The sequence below is a fragment of the Alligator mississippiensis genome, chromosome 1 (assembly GCF_030867095.1).
Source record: "Alligator mississippiensis isolate rAllMis1 chromosome 1, rAllMis1, whole genome shotgun sequence".
Lineage (NCBI taxonomy): Eukaryota > Metazoa > Chordata > Crocodylia > Alligatoridae > Alligator > Alligator mississippiensis.
Genome location: NC_081824.1, coordinates 41,701,112 through 41,712,858, shown reverse-complemented (window position 1 = coordinate 41,712,858; position 11,747 = coordinate 41,701,112). Strand labels below are relative to the sequence as shown.

The following is an 11,747-nucleotide window of genomic DNA, read 5'->3' as shown; positions in this document are numbered from 1 at the left end:
ATTTTTGATTCAGCCCTGCCTTTCCTAGGAAGACACATGGCTCCCTCTCTCCACTTCCTTTAGTTTTCCAGGAGAAGTGCTTATAATGTGTCTTATCCATCAGGGTCCTTGACAGATGTAGGGGCAAGGGACAGACATTACATATAAACTGGTTTAAGTGATCAGAAACTGGTTTAAACCCATAACAGAACAGACATTCAGTGCACATAAACCAGTTTGAAAATGGCCGAAACTGGTCTGAGATAAACTTGGTTGAATGTAGTATCACACTTAAACGATTTGGCTCAAACTGGTTTATGCAATATCTGTCCCAGACCCCTTGCTGATTTAAATCAGAGACCCTCAGCATCCTGGCATGCTCTCTGGGCTGGGTAGGGCTGTGTGCTTCACAGCAGGGCTGACTGGGTAGGGCTCTCTAGCTGGAGCAGGGGTGGGGAATGGCCAGATGCTAGCCTGTCATGGCCCCTAAGGCAAATTCCTCCCTCCGTTTCCTCTCCTCCCCCCACACTGGCAAACCATATGGATGACAGCTGGGTTTTGCCAGCCCCAGCCGCGCCTCCACAGCTTTCCTGCAGCCAGACAGAAACAGAGTTAATTCCTCCCTCTGTCCAGCTTGCCTGCAGCCAGGGTGGGGATAATTCCACATCTGTCTGGAGCACGAGAGAGAGGCAAGACCTGCGCCAGTGAACCCAGAGCTAAGACCTGCAGGACCAGACTAAGAGGTGGGAAATGTTGGCAAAGACCTGACAATCATCACACATATGTGATGGAGATGGAGTTAAGGGAAGGTGCAGACAGCTTCTGGCTGGAAGTTGCATGCCAAAGAATGCAGAGAGCTACATTTACATTATAAAGCAGAACCTGTAAAAGCTAAACAAAGCCTTTCTGAATGCCTGACTGTAAGGAGACGCTCCACCCTCAGGATTTGTAAGACTTATATAAGGTTTATCTTGTCTTCCTGCTTTACATTTTAAGTTAGTCTAAATTGTGTATTCTGTGTGTTACTGGGCTGTATCTTAGCTTAGGCAAAGATTTTTGGTAGCTCCCTGTTGTATGCTTTGCAAATTGTTGTGTTCAATACATGCTTGCTTCAGAGAAAGGACTTTTTTCCCATCCCCACTCCTGAGTCTGGCAGCAGTAACCCCCTGCCCCCTCCCCCCCCCTCCTCCCCACAGGTTGGTGGCTGGCATCCTGTTTGTCCTGCTAGCTCCAGGCTGGTGCCTGGCCATGCCCCCTCTGTTCTAGCAGGCAGGGGTGAGAGCCTTGGAGGGCATCTCTCTTCCCTCCCCTTTGGCAGTGGATGGCAGGCATGCTTTAGCACCCCCTCGCTTCTAGCTTGAGACATTGCAGGCATGTGCTTGCATTTACTGATTTAAAAGAGAATGTCTGTCCAGTTATTAATCAGTTTGAACTGGATAGCTTTGACTAACTTGCAAAGAGTGAATCAATTCAGGCTCAGGCTTTTTGAATGTCTGTTTCTAGCCAGGGAGAACAGACAGGCAGGTCATCCTGAAACAGTGCAACTATACTAATTTACACTAACTAGGAAAATAATCTTCCCAAAGTATACAGAAGGATATTTCTCAAGTGGAAAAAACCCCATTCTTTAACCGCTGCTAGCCAAACAGCAGTAAGTGTTAATATTGCCCAACCCTCCTTTCCCAGCATCTCCACATTCACCTGATGACTTCAAATGGGGAGGATTACTGAAGGCTGTCTGCAGTACAGGTCTCTATGGTGGAATGTTTCTGAAACTGGTTCTTGAGTTCAGAACTTAAATAGGGTGTTAAAATAGAACTGGTGAAAAAATAATAATTAAATTTCACAAAAAAGAGGGTTTGATTTTTTTTATTTTTTTATTTTTTTTGTCATTCCAGATATATTTTTGGTCTGCATTGGCAAAAAAAATCAAAGGTTTAAAAAAATGTCCTAAAAACCACAAGACAGACCTACCACAGAACAGCCAATATTTACCACATTCAGCCTTTTTCCAAAAAAACAGCACTCCAAATTTGGAATCTGTGGCTTACATGGGATATTGATTTTTCTTCACTGAAACAGAAGCACAGAGGAACAGTGGCATGGAAACACTGTGCTGCAGGAAGGCTACCAGTTTATTTCTGGGACAGCAAGCAGGGAGGCTAGAATCCAGTGTTAACCCTTTTACAGCCACTCACAAATTCAGCCAAATGAGCAGCTAAAAACTACTGACAATTTGAGAGAGGCTGTGAAACTCACACCCTCCTGCTTGCTGTCCCAGAGAGAAGCTGGCAGCCATCCTAAAACACTGCCTTCAATGAAAAATGACAGCTCTAAGCCATGACTCTGGGAAAATCTTTTATTCTACATTCTGCCTTCCAAAAACAAGATATATTTCTTATTTGGGGGGAAGGAGGGCATTATATAAGAAAATACGGTAGTTACTCTTTAGCTAGCTGGTTGAGCCCCTCACCTCGCATACAAAAGACCAAGGTGAAAACAGTATATTTCCTCAAAACAAATTTTTATGGATTGACATTTCCTGATAAAAATATTATTAAAACAATTAACGATGAGCTTTACCTTAAAAAGCTGCGAAAGCCACATCTGGAAATGGAACTCTACCATCAATCTATTTTTCCTATGGATAGGAAATATGTTTTTTTTAAACACTTGTTGCACATTTATTCGCAAACATGGTAGGGAGAACAAGCTTTTATGATTTCCTCACCACCCTTTTGGAGAAGAAATCATGGTACATAGAAGAGTTTTGAAAATCACACCTGATAAATGTTTTAGGATGTTTTGTTTCCGTGGAGTAGCCTGTTAGTGTTTGGAACACAAATTGGAAGGGAGCTTATTGAGCCAGTTTCATCCTATCACAGACAAATATATCATATCATTAATAACATTTATTAATCAACAATAATAAAACATATTCTATGAGATGGTGAGACTATAGCAATTTTAATAGGGGATCAACACAGGGCTAGTACCTGTTGTTACACAAATCACTGAGTGGGCTGCATTATTATAAGTATAGCTCTTTACTCTTGTCTTTTTGTTTACAGACTTGCAAAGGGAAGATGGAGAAGGGCTGTGATGCTGAAATCACATCCACATTTACGCTGCTGCAGGGCCATACTGGTTTCAAAGATTGTAGTGGTGGCACAGACACTGACCTGTGTATACCTTGCTTGAGTACTAAATAATATAACCACTGATCAATGAATATACAACTCATATGCAGGCTTTGCTAAAAGCATTGATCAAAGTAGACCTCACCAAAGACTGACCTCACTAAGGTGCCTGTGGGAGTAAACTTGACAAACAATAAAGTGCTAAAGTTGATTGCTAGGGTGTTAGAGTTGTTTGTTACAATTAATTATTACAGCTGCTGCCAAGGAGGCTAAAATAAACCTGCTCGTAACAAAGTCTAAGAATTAAGGTAATTTGGTATATAGGTGCAAATGTTTGTTATGTAAATGCCTGATGTAAACAGAACGGCTTACTTCATGTATAAGAGAAAGCCTGGACATTTTTTAACTTTGCACTAAGCCTGTGCCTTATCACCAACATCCAAGGCTAATGTCTTGTAACCCTTTGGACAGATGTGTTAGCAAGTAGGTGATTTATAGGTAATAAAGCTGGCTAAGATTTTGCCCCTAAACTAAGCCTTGTGATTCATTTTTTGTGTAACATTGAGGTCTCCGAAAAACACACTGCACACCCTGGCACCAAAAGTCACAGCACAGAAAATATTCTGAATGCTTGTGCACAAAGCATTGGCCAAGACAGAACCCAGGAACAACCACCTGTAGAGAAGTAGCTGCAAGAGTGTGGCCTACACTGATGATATGTAGGGATCTATCAAAATCAAGGTGTCAAACGGGCAATTTTATGGGTAGATCATGGCACCGGCCACCATTTTCACAGGCTTATCACAGAGACTCCTCCCCGCTGCCGAAAGAACAATTTTCCAACTATTTAGTTGGCCTAATAAAAGATATCACATTTAGATCCCACACATATCACTCAAAGAACCTTGTCTGCCTATGTCCTCAGACCAACACAGCTATAACCAACACCCCTGAAAATAGTATAAACATATAGACATACAAAAAATTGAGAAAAGTCTCATCAACTTTCACCAACATCTTATATAGATTTTATTGATGGTTTCTTTCCTATATGCAGTCTCTCAAGAAGATAGAAAGATGTGCACATCAGAAGTAGCGTAACTATCAAGTGATCCAGTGGCTGTCATGGAGAAAAGCTCCGAGTTGGAGTTCTTAAAATTTATTTATTGAATAGCAGTGTGCTGCAATACATAAAATCCGTATGACTTATTAGTACATAAGTTACTGCTATCCTGGGACTGCATTAATGTGTAGTCTGTTTTCTTTGCAGCAGAGTAGGGAGAACAGAACAGGCAGAATATCCTCAGTTGATTCCCTTTTGTTTGGGGTGGATTGCCACCTTGGAGGTTCTTCTGAAAAATCTACTGTGACAGAATTAAAAACAGTTACATAAATTAAACAATAAGAAAATGTATTGGAAATAATGCCACCATAACTTTTTCTGCAACAGATTCAATAAGACTTTCTCAGAAAAATGAAGCATGATTGCAGCGAAATAATGCATCACACCTTAAATTGTACATGTGGCCTGGCTGATTGGGGCTCCCAGCCCAGGGAGCATGTGGGAACCCTTGACTCCCATAGGCTCCCCAGGCTGGGAGTGTCAGTCAGCTGACTGCTCCTCCCAGCTGCTGCGGCCCATTGGAACTCTTGACTCAGCTGCACTCTGGAGGCTGGGAGCACAGATCACTTGACCTGTGCTCCCAAATTATGGGGCACAGTGAAGTCCCTAACATCACTGCCCACTGGAGCCCCGTGGCCTGTGCTCCTAGGCCCTGGGGTGCAATGGAACCCTTGATTTCAGCTGTGCTGCAGAGCCTGGGAGCCCCAATCAGCTGCTGCTCTCTGCTGCTGCTCCCAGATGCTGGAGCACAATGGAGTCAATGGCTTAGAGGCACCTCTGAGGCTGGGAGCATCACCTGATCTGTGCTCCCAGCCTCCAGAGTACAGAAGACACTTTGAGTCCACTGCACACCAGACACTGGAAGTGGCAGGTGACTGGGGCCCCCAGCCTGCAGAGTGCATCAGAGTCAAGGGCTCCACTGCACCATGGAGACTGAGAGCAGAAGTCCCCAGTCCCGCAACTGCATCTCCTGCCATGCACCTGTAGCAAGCCAAGAAGCAAAATTGTTGGGATTGGGTATCAGATCCCATGGCACCCCTTTAGTCCCCTCTAGTCATGGGACTGGAATCTTGGAAAGAGGTAGATTTCAAGGAAGGATCAAAAAATAAAATAATATAATATTTCAAGTTTAATGCCCAATCTATACAATTACTTTAAAACAGATGTTTTATATTCCTGTAATAGGATGCCTTGTTAGGTTACATAGAGAATGAGCCATGTAACCATCTCCTAATTCACCCAATCTTTCTGAGTCTCTTTCCTTACTCCTGCTTCAATGATGCTGGAGTCTCTTTACTTTGGAGTCTAGTATTGTGCTGAGCACATAGCTGGCACTTAATAAACAATATTCTAGCTTTGGACCTGTGCTGTTCAATATCTTCATCAGTGACTTGGATGAGGGTGTGGAGAGCACTCTCTCCAAATTTGCAGATGATACCAAATTATGGGGTAAAGTTAACAAAGCTATGGGGAGAAGTGGACACGCCGGAGGGCAGGGAACAGCTGCAGGCAGACCTGGATAGGTTGGACAAGTGCGCAGAAAACAACAGGATGCAGTTCAACAAGGAGAAATGCAAAGTGCTGCACCTAGGGAGGAAAAATGTCCAGCACACCTACAGCCTAGGGAATGACCTGCTGGGTGGCACAGAGGTGGAAAGGGATCTTGGAGTCCTAGTGGACTCCAAGATGAACACGAGCCGGCAGTGTGACGAAGCCATCAGAAAAGCTAATGGCACTTTATCGTGCATCAGCAGATGCATGACAAATAGGTCCAGGGAGGTGATACTTCCCCTCTATAGGGCGTTGGTCAGACCGCAGTTGGAGTACTGCGTGCAATTCTGGGCACCACACTTCAGGAAGGATGCGGATAACCTGGAGAGGGTCCAGAGAAGGGCAACTCGTATGGTCAAGGGCCTGCAGACCAAGCCCTACGAGGAGAGACTAGAGAAACTGGACCTTTTCAGCCTCCGCAAGAGAAGGTTGAGAGGCGACCTTGTGGCTGCCTATAAGTTCATCATGGGGGCACAGAAGGGAATTGGTGAGGATTTATTCACCAAGGCGCCCCCGGGGGTTACAAGAAACAATGGCCACAAGCTAGCAGAGAGCACATTTAGACTGGACATTAGGAAGAACTTCTTCACAGTTCGAGTGGCCAAGGTCTGGAACGGGCTCCCAAGGGAGGTGGTGCTCTCCCCTACCCTGGGGGGTCTTCAAGAGGAGGTTAGACGAGTATCTAGCTGGGGTCATCTAGACCCAGCACTGTTTCCTGCTTATGCAGGGGGTCGGACTTGATGATCTATTGAGGTCCCTTCCGACCCTAACATCTATGAAAACAATCTAAAGTGATCCAAGTAATAGCAGGTCTACCTCTTCCCTTGAGAGACTATACCACTATGCCATCCCTAGCTGCAGACATGCAATTCAGTAGTTCAGTTAGTAACAAGACATGGGATCATAGAAAAGTAGGGTTGGAAAAGACCTCAGGAGGTCATTTAGCGCAATCCATGCTTGAGGCAGAATCATCACAGCCAAGTGCTTGTATAACCTGCACTTCCAAGGATAGGGTGGAGATTCCAGAACCTCCCAGGGTAGCCTATTCCAATGATTAACCGCCCTCATAGTGAGAGTCTTTCCTAATATTCAACCTAAATTTCCCCTGTTGTATATAACCACCCTTCAAGTATTTAAATACTGTTATCAAATCCCTGCTCAGTCTACTCTTCTCCAGACTAAATAATTCCTGTTTTTTCAGCCTTTCCTCATAAATCACATTCTCCTGATCCCTAATCATTTTTGTTGCTCTCCAGAGGACAGTTTTTAATTTGTCTATACCTTCCTTGAATTGCAGGGCCCAAAACTGGACATCCAAGTGAGGCCTCACCAATGCTAAAATATAGATAAAGGATCACTTCCCTTGACTTGCATTCTATTAATACACACCAGGATATTGATGGCTGTTTTTCTACCAAGAGCATGCTGTTGTCTTATATTCTGCATATGGTTCAATATTGCTTCCAGGTCCTTTTCTGCAGCACTAACTAACCAGTCATTCCCTAACTGGCATTTGTGCATGCAATTTATGTGACCCAAGTGCAGAAGTCTGCACTTGTCCTTGTTGAATTTAATTTGATTAATTTTGGCCAATTTTTCAGTTTTCCAAGATCATTAAGGATCCTCTAAACCAGGGGTGTCCAACCTTTTTGAATGTGGGGCCAGATCAGGAACTTTTTATCACCTAGTGGGCCGGCGAGCTATATTCAAAGACCTCACAGGAAGTAGTATCACATCAGGAAATGACAATGAAATGGGTCTAACCAGTTCAAAACTCTCCTTCGATAGCATCCACCTTTGCCACTGCTCGGGACAGGATACTGAGCTAGATGGACCATGGGGTTGACCAAGCATGGCACTTTTTATGCTCTTATGTTCAGAAGCTCTTATGTTCTTTGGTTGAGCTTCCAAACTGTGGCTGAGATTTGCAAAAAGGGGTAGATAGGCATATTACAAAGTTGTCATAAAGGATTTGGAGCCCTCTAAATCTCATTCATTTTAATGGAACTTGGCCTTTCAACTCAGCTTTGAAAATCTCAGCCCAAGGTGCCAATCAAATAAGTCAAAATATATTTTGCATTTCTATACAGTGCATCTATGTGGGGCTCTCCAAGCATTTTACAAACATGAAATGAACCTCAGGATGAGCCTAGCCAGAGCCACAGGGGCTCAGCTGCACTTTCCCCCTACGTGCACTGGTCAGTCCCGAGCGGCGCACAGCTCTGCCGCCTGTGCTGGCTGGTGCCAACCCAAGCAGGTCTGTCCCATCTGGAGCAGCACGCAGCTGAAGCTGGCTTCCCACGTGCTGCTGGGGATGGGAGAAGCCCAGCCAGGTCAGCACCGGCCAGCAAAAGTGGCGGTTGAGCCATGTATGCTTGGGACTGACCAGTGCAGGCAGGGGGAAAATGCAGCTCAGCTCCTGCCACTCCGGCCGGGCTCGTCCCGTCCCGAGTAGCACATGGCTCCGCTGCCGCTTCTGCTGGCTGGTGCAGACCCAGCCGGGCTCCTCCCATCCCCAGTAGCATGTGGGAAGCTCGCTTCAGCTGCATGCCACTTTTCCTGGCTGGTGCTGACCCAGCTGGGTTCATCCCATCCAGAGCAGCGTGCGGCTGAAGCCGGGTTCCCATGAGCTGCTGGGGCTGGGAGGAGCCCGGCTGGGTCTGCACCAGGCAGCAGAAGAAGCGGCAGAGCCATGTGCCGCTCGGGACAGGATGAGCCGGCCAGAGTGCCAGGGGCTCAGCTGCATTTTCCCCCTGCCTACACCGGTCAGTCCTAAGCGGCACACGGCTCCACCGCTGCTTCTGCTGGCCAGTACAGACCTGGCCGGGCTCCTCCCAGCCCCAGCAGCACATGGGAATCCGGCTTCAGCTGCGTGCTGCTCTGTATGGGACAGACCTGTCCAGCAGAAGATTTGGATAGACAATTATTTGCTGTTTCTCTCTGCTATTTACTGTGACATCCATCTGGATAATTATTTCATTGAAATCTACATTAGTATTGATTAAAGGCTAACAGAAACTTGAGAAAAGGTCTGATGTATCCCAAATACACTTAGGGGAACAAAGCAGGTATGATAATGGAAGCTTTAGGCACTAAGTCTGACCTACTGGGCAAAATTCTCAAATCAATCATTAGGTAAAACAGGATGTTGTCATTAGGAGACAATGAGCAAAAAAACTAAACATCAACATAGATTTACTGTGATTATAACTTGTCAGGTGTATCTGGGTGACTTCTTTGAAAGGCTGACCAAGAAAATAAATGATGGAAAACTGATAGAGGCAATCTAACTGAACTTAAGCTAGCCATTTGATAAGCAGTCAAGAAGAAATTGGTGGATAAAGTACAAGTACTGCACTGATGACTTGGATCAAAAATAGGCTGTTAGCCAGACCTAGACAACATTAAATATTTGGAGTAATTGGTTGAGAGAAATAGATAGGGAAGCAAAAGCCTTAACTTGAACATTTGCTTATATTTTAAGATTTATTTTCATTTTAAGATTTATTTAAAATATTTTAATGTGGAATCCTTAGGTTTTCTTTAAAAAGAAAGCTAGCGAACAAGCTACAGCCTCTGTGTTTTTGAAACTCTTCTGGTAAACCTGAGTGTTACATCTGGAACCCACTTATCTGTATAATTTTCCTTATTCCTATTTCCAAATGAATGAACTGTTCTTCCTCAAATATACAGAATTATTCACCTCTGTAATAAAGACAAACATAAGAAATGTACCCTTAAGTTTAAGTTATAAACTATGAAAAACACAGCATTATATCAGAAATTATTTTATGGTGTATTACTAACATTAGAATTCTGTTACAAAACACCTAAAAAAACACAGAGTAAATCTGGCAATCTAATGAGACCACATTAAGTTGGACAACAGAAATTCTTGGATTTAGGACAAATCCTTGAGTTTTTTCAGGCAAACCTGAGTGCAGAGATGTTAGAATCTATAAGAACTGACATCAATCAATGTTTGTACAAAGCTCATTTCACATATCTTTCTGCAGCAGATGATGGCCGTGAGCAACTTAGGGTCTTGCAGTTAGAAGTATGTCACAGGATGTGGTCCTATGTTACATATCTGTTTCCTTAAATAATATATGTTTCTATTTATATTCAGACTTCACTTTAAATGGGGATCCAAGTCAGATTAAAGAAATTAGAACAAGAAGAAGTAAAGGACTGCATCTTCCTAACACAAATATCTGCAAAATATTCTCTAGCTTTTGTATTAATAATGTATGTATAAAGATATTAACAACTACAAAACACAGACATGCCATACATAGCTCTTTTTAATCTGCAGTGTTCTAAGTAACTGACTGCTCATCAGTAATACTTCAAAAGCTGTGCAAGATGTAGACTTACCACCAACTCAGCAGTATTGTACAGATAGCTTTAGTCTAGTTCCCAAAAGACTTACTTGCATAGGTGTACAGCTGTATCTGGGTATGTGATCAAAATATTAAAAGTCCCACATACAATGTAATGTTTTAATGTATCTTCTGTACAACAGAGATGAAAAGAAGGGATGTGAACTTCCTAAATTTCAGTTTTTATGATAAGGATATAAATAATTTCTGCGGCAGTTGCTATACTACAGAACACTCAAATTGTAAGATAGGGTATAGGGATCTCAGTGGGTCCCAATCCCTTTTTTTAGCCACTAGGTACTATTGTAATCTAAATAAATAACAGCAGCAATATCTGGAATGTAGGGAAAGGCAACATATAGGGAAAAGGAATGAGATAATGCAAGATTACAACAATGCAAGGGACAGTGGACTAGAATGCTGAACAGTTAAGGTTCCTGTTGATATTCCACATGTCTTTATACTGCCTGTCATTTCATATTGACAGCAAAGAAAATGACAACACACATGACTTTCTCCTGACCCCAGTGCCATCATTGGTGATTAATGTCTTCAAGTAGTATGGAACTGTTTACTGAGAAAGATCACTTTTACCAGTCATGGGTCAACGGTCATAGTTCTACTCAAATCAATGAAGTTATGCCTATCTACACCAACTGAAGACCTATCCCTGTGGAGGCAAAATTGTACCTTCCTCCATTATTTAATTTCTGTTACCAGGAAAGATAACAATTTTGAATAATGAAGAAAAAACAGAGAGGTTACCATAACACAGGCAAGAAATCAGAATATATTACATTTACTATAAAAAGAAAATAGATTACATAATTATGACAAAATAAAGAAGTGTCTATAGAAGGACTATCTAGCTATACAGCTCCAAGAGTACTTAAGGGCCAGTTGTGATATAATAGATTCCAGTAAAAGCACAAACTAGTACCAACTAGTAACGTACAAATAACACCTAAATTATAACACATAACAGAGCAAGAGACAGATTTTAGTTATTCAAATAGTTTGGCATGTGATGCAGAAAGTTGTTTTTTTTTTAATGCAATGAGTTCCAACACAGAATGTGGTTCAAAGTAATTATATGGTTGGCAATAGCCATATGATTGTCATTGGGATGCTCTGTCTACTCTCTCTACCTCTCTTAAATAATTTCCCTGACCTCTTCAATCTTATCTCTGGTTTTCTAACCAAACCTTTTTGTCTTTAACTCCTATTCTGGACTAATGTTATGGGTAAGATTGCAATAAGATTCAAATTATTAACAAAAAGGTGTATAAAGAGAATACATCTAACATAACATTATACATACTCTGACTCTCTTGGGAAACTCCTTCACATACTCTTATTTTACACAAAATATACAACAATAGTACCTGTTATGGGAAAAGATAGGTGAACTGTTTTAATATCTCCCCTGGCCTCTTAAATCCTATCTCTAGTTTTCTAATCAAAACATTTTATCGTTAACTTCTATCTTGGACTAATATTACACACTTCCTCTCTCTCTTCCATGACAATTCATACCAAATACATGCATAAAAAGGGGTTCCTTCACATGCA

The 11,747-nt window shown here is 42.5% G+C and overlaps 1 long non-coding RNA gene across 1 annotated transcript; it reads left to right on the top strand.

The window, feature by feature from the left end:
* The first annotated feature begins 536 nt into the window (after positions 1 to 536).
* On the top strand, positions 537 to 3,649 carry LOC109283418 (uncharacterized). Its single transcript, XR_002090573.2, has 2 exons — positions 537 to 722; positions 3,051 to 3,649. It is a non-coding gene; the product is annotated as an uncharacterized LOC109283418 (long non-coding RNA).
* Positions 3,650 to 11,747: the final 8,098 nt, after the last annotated feature.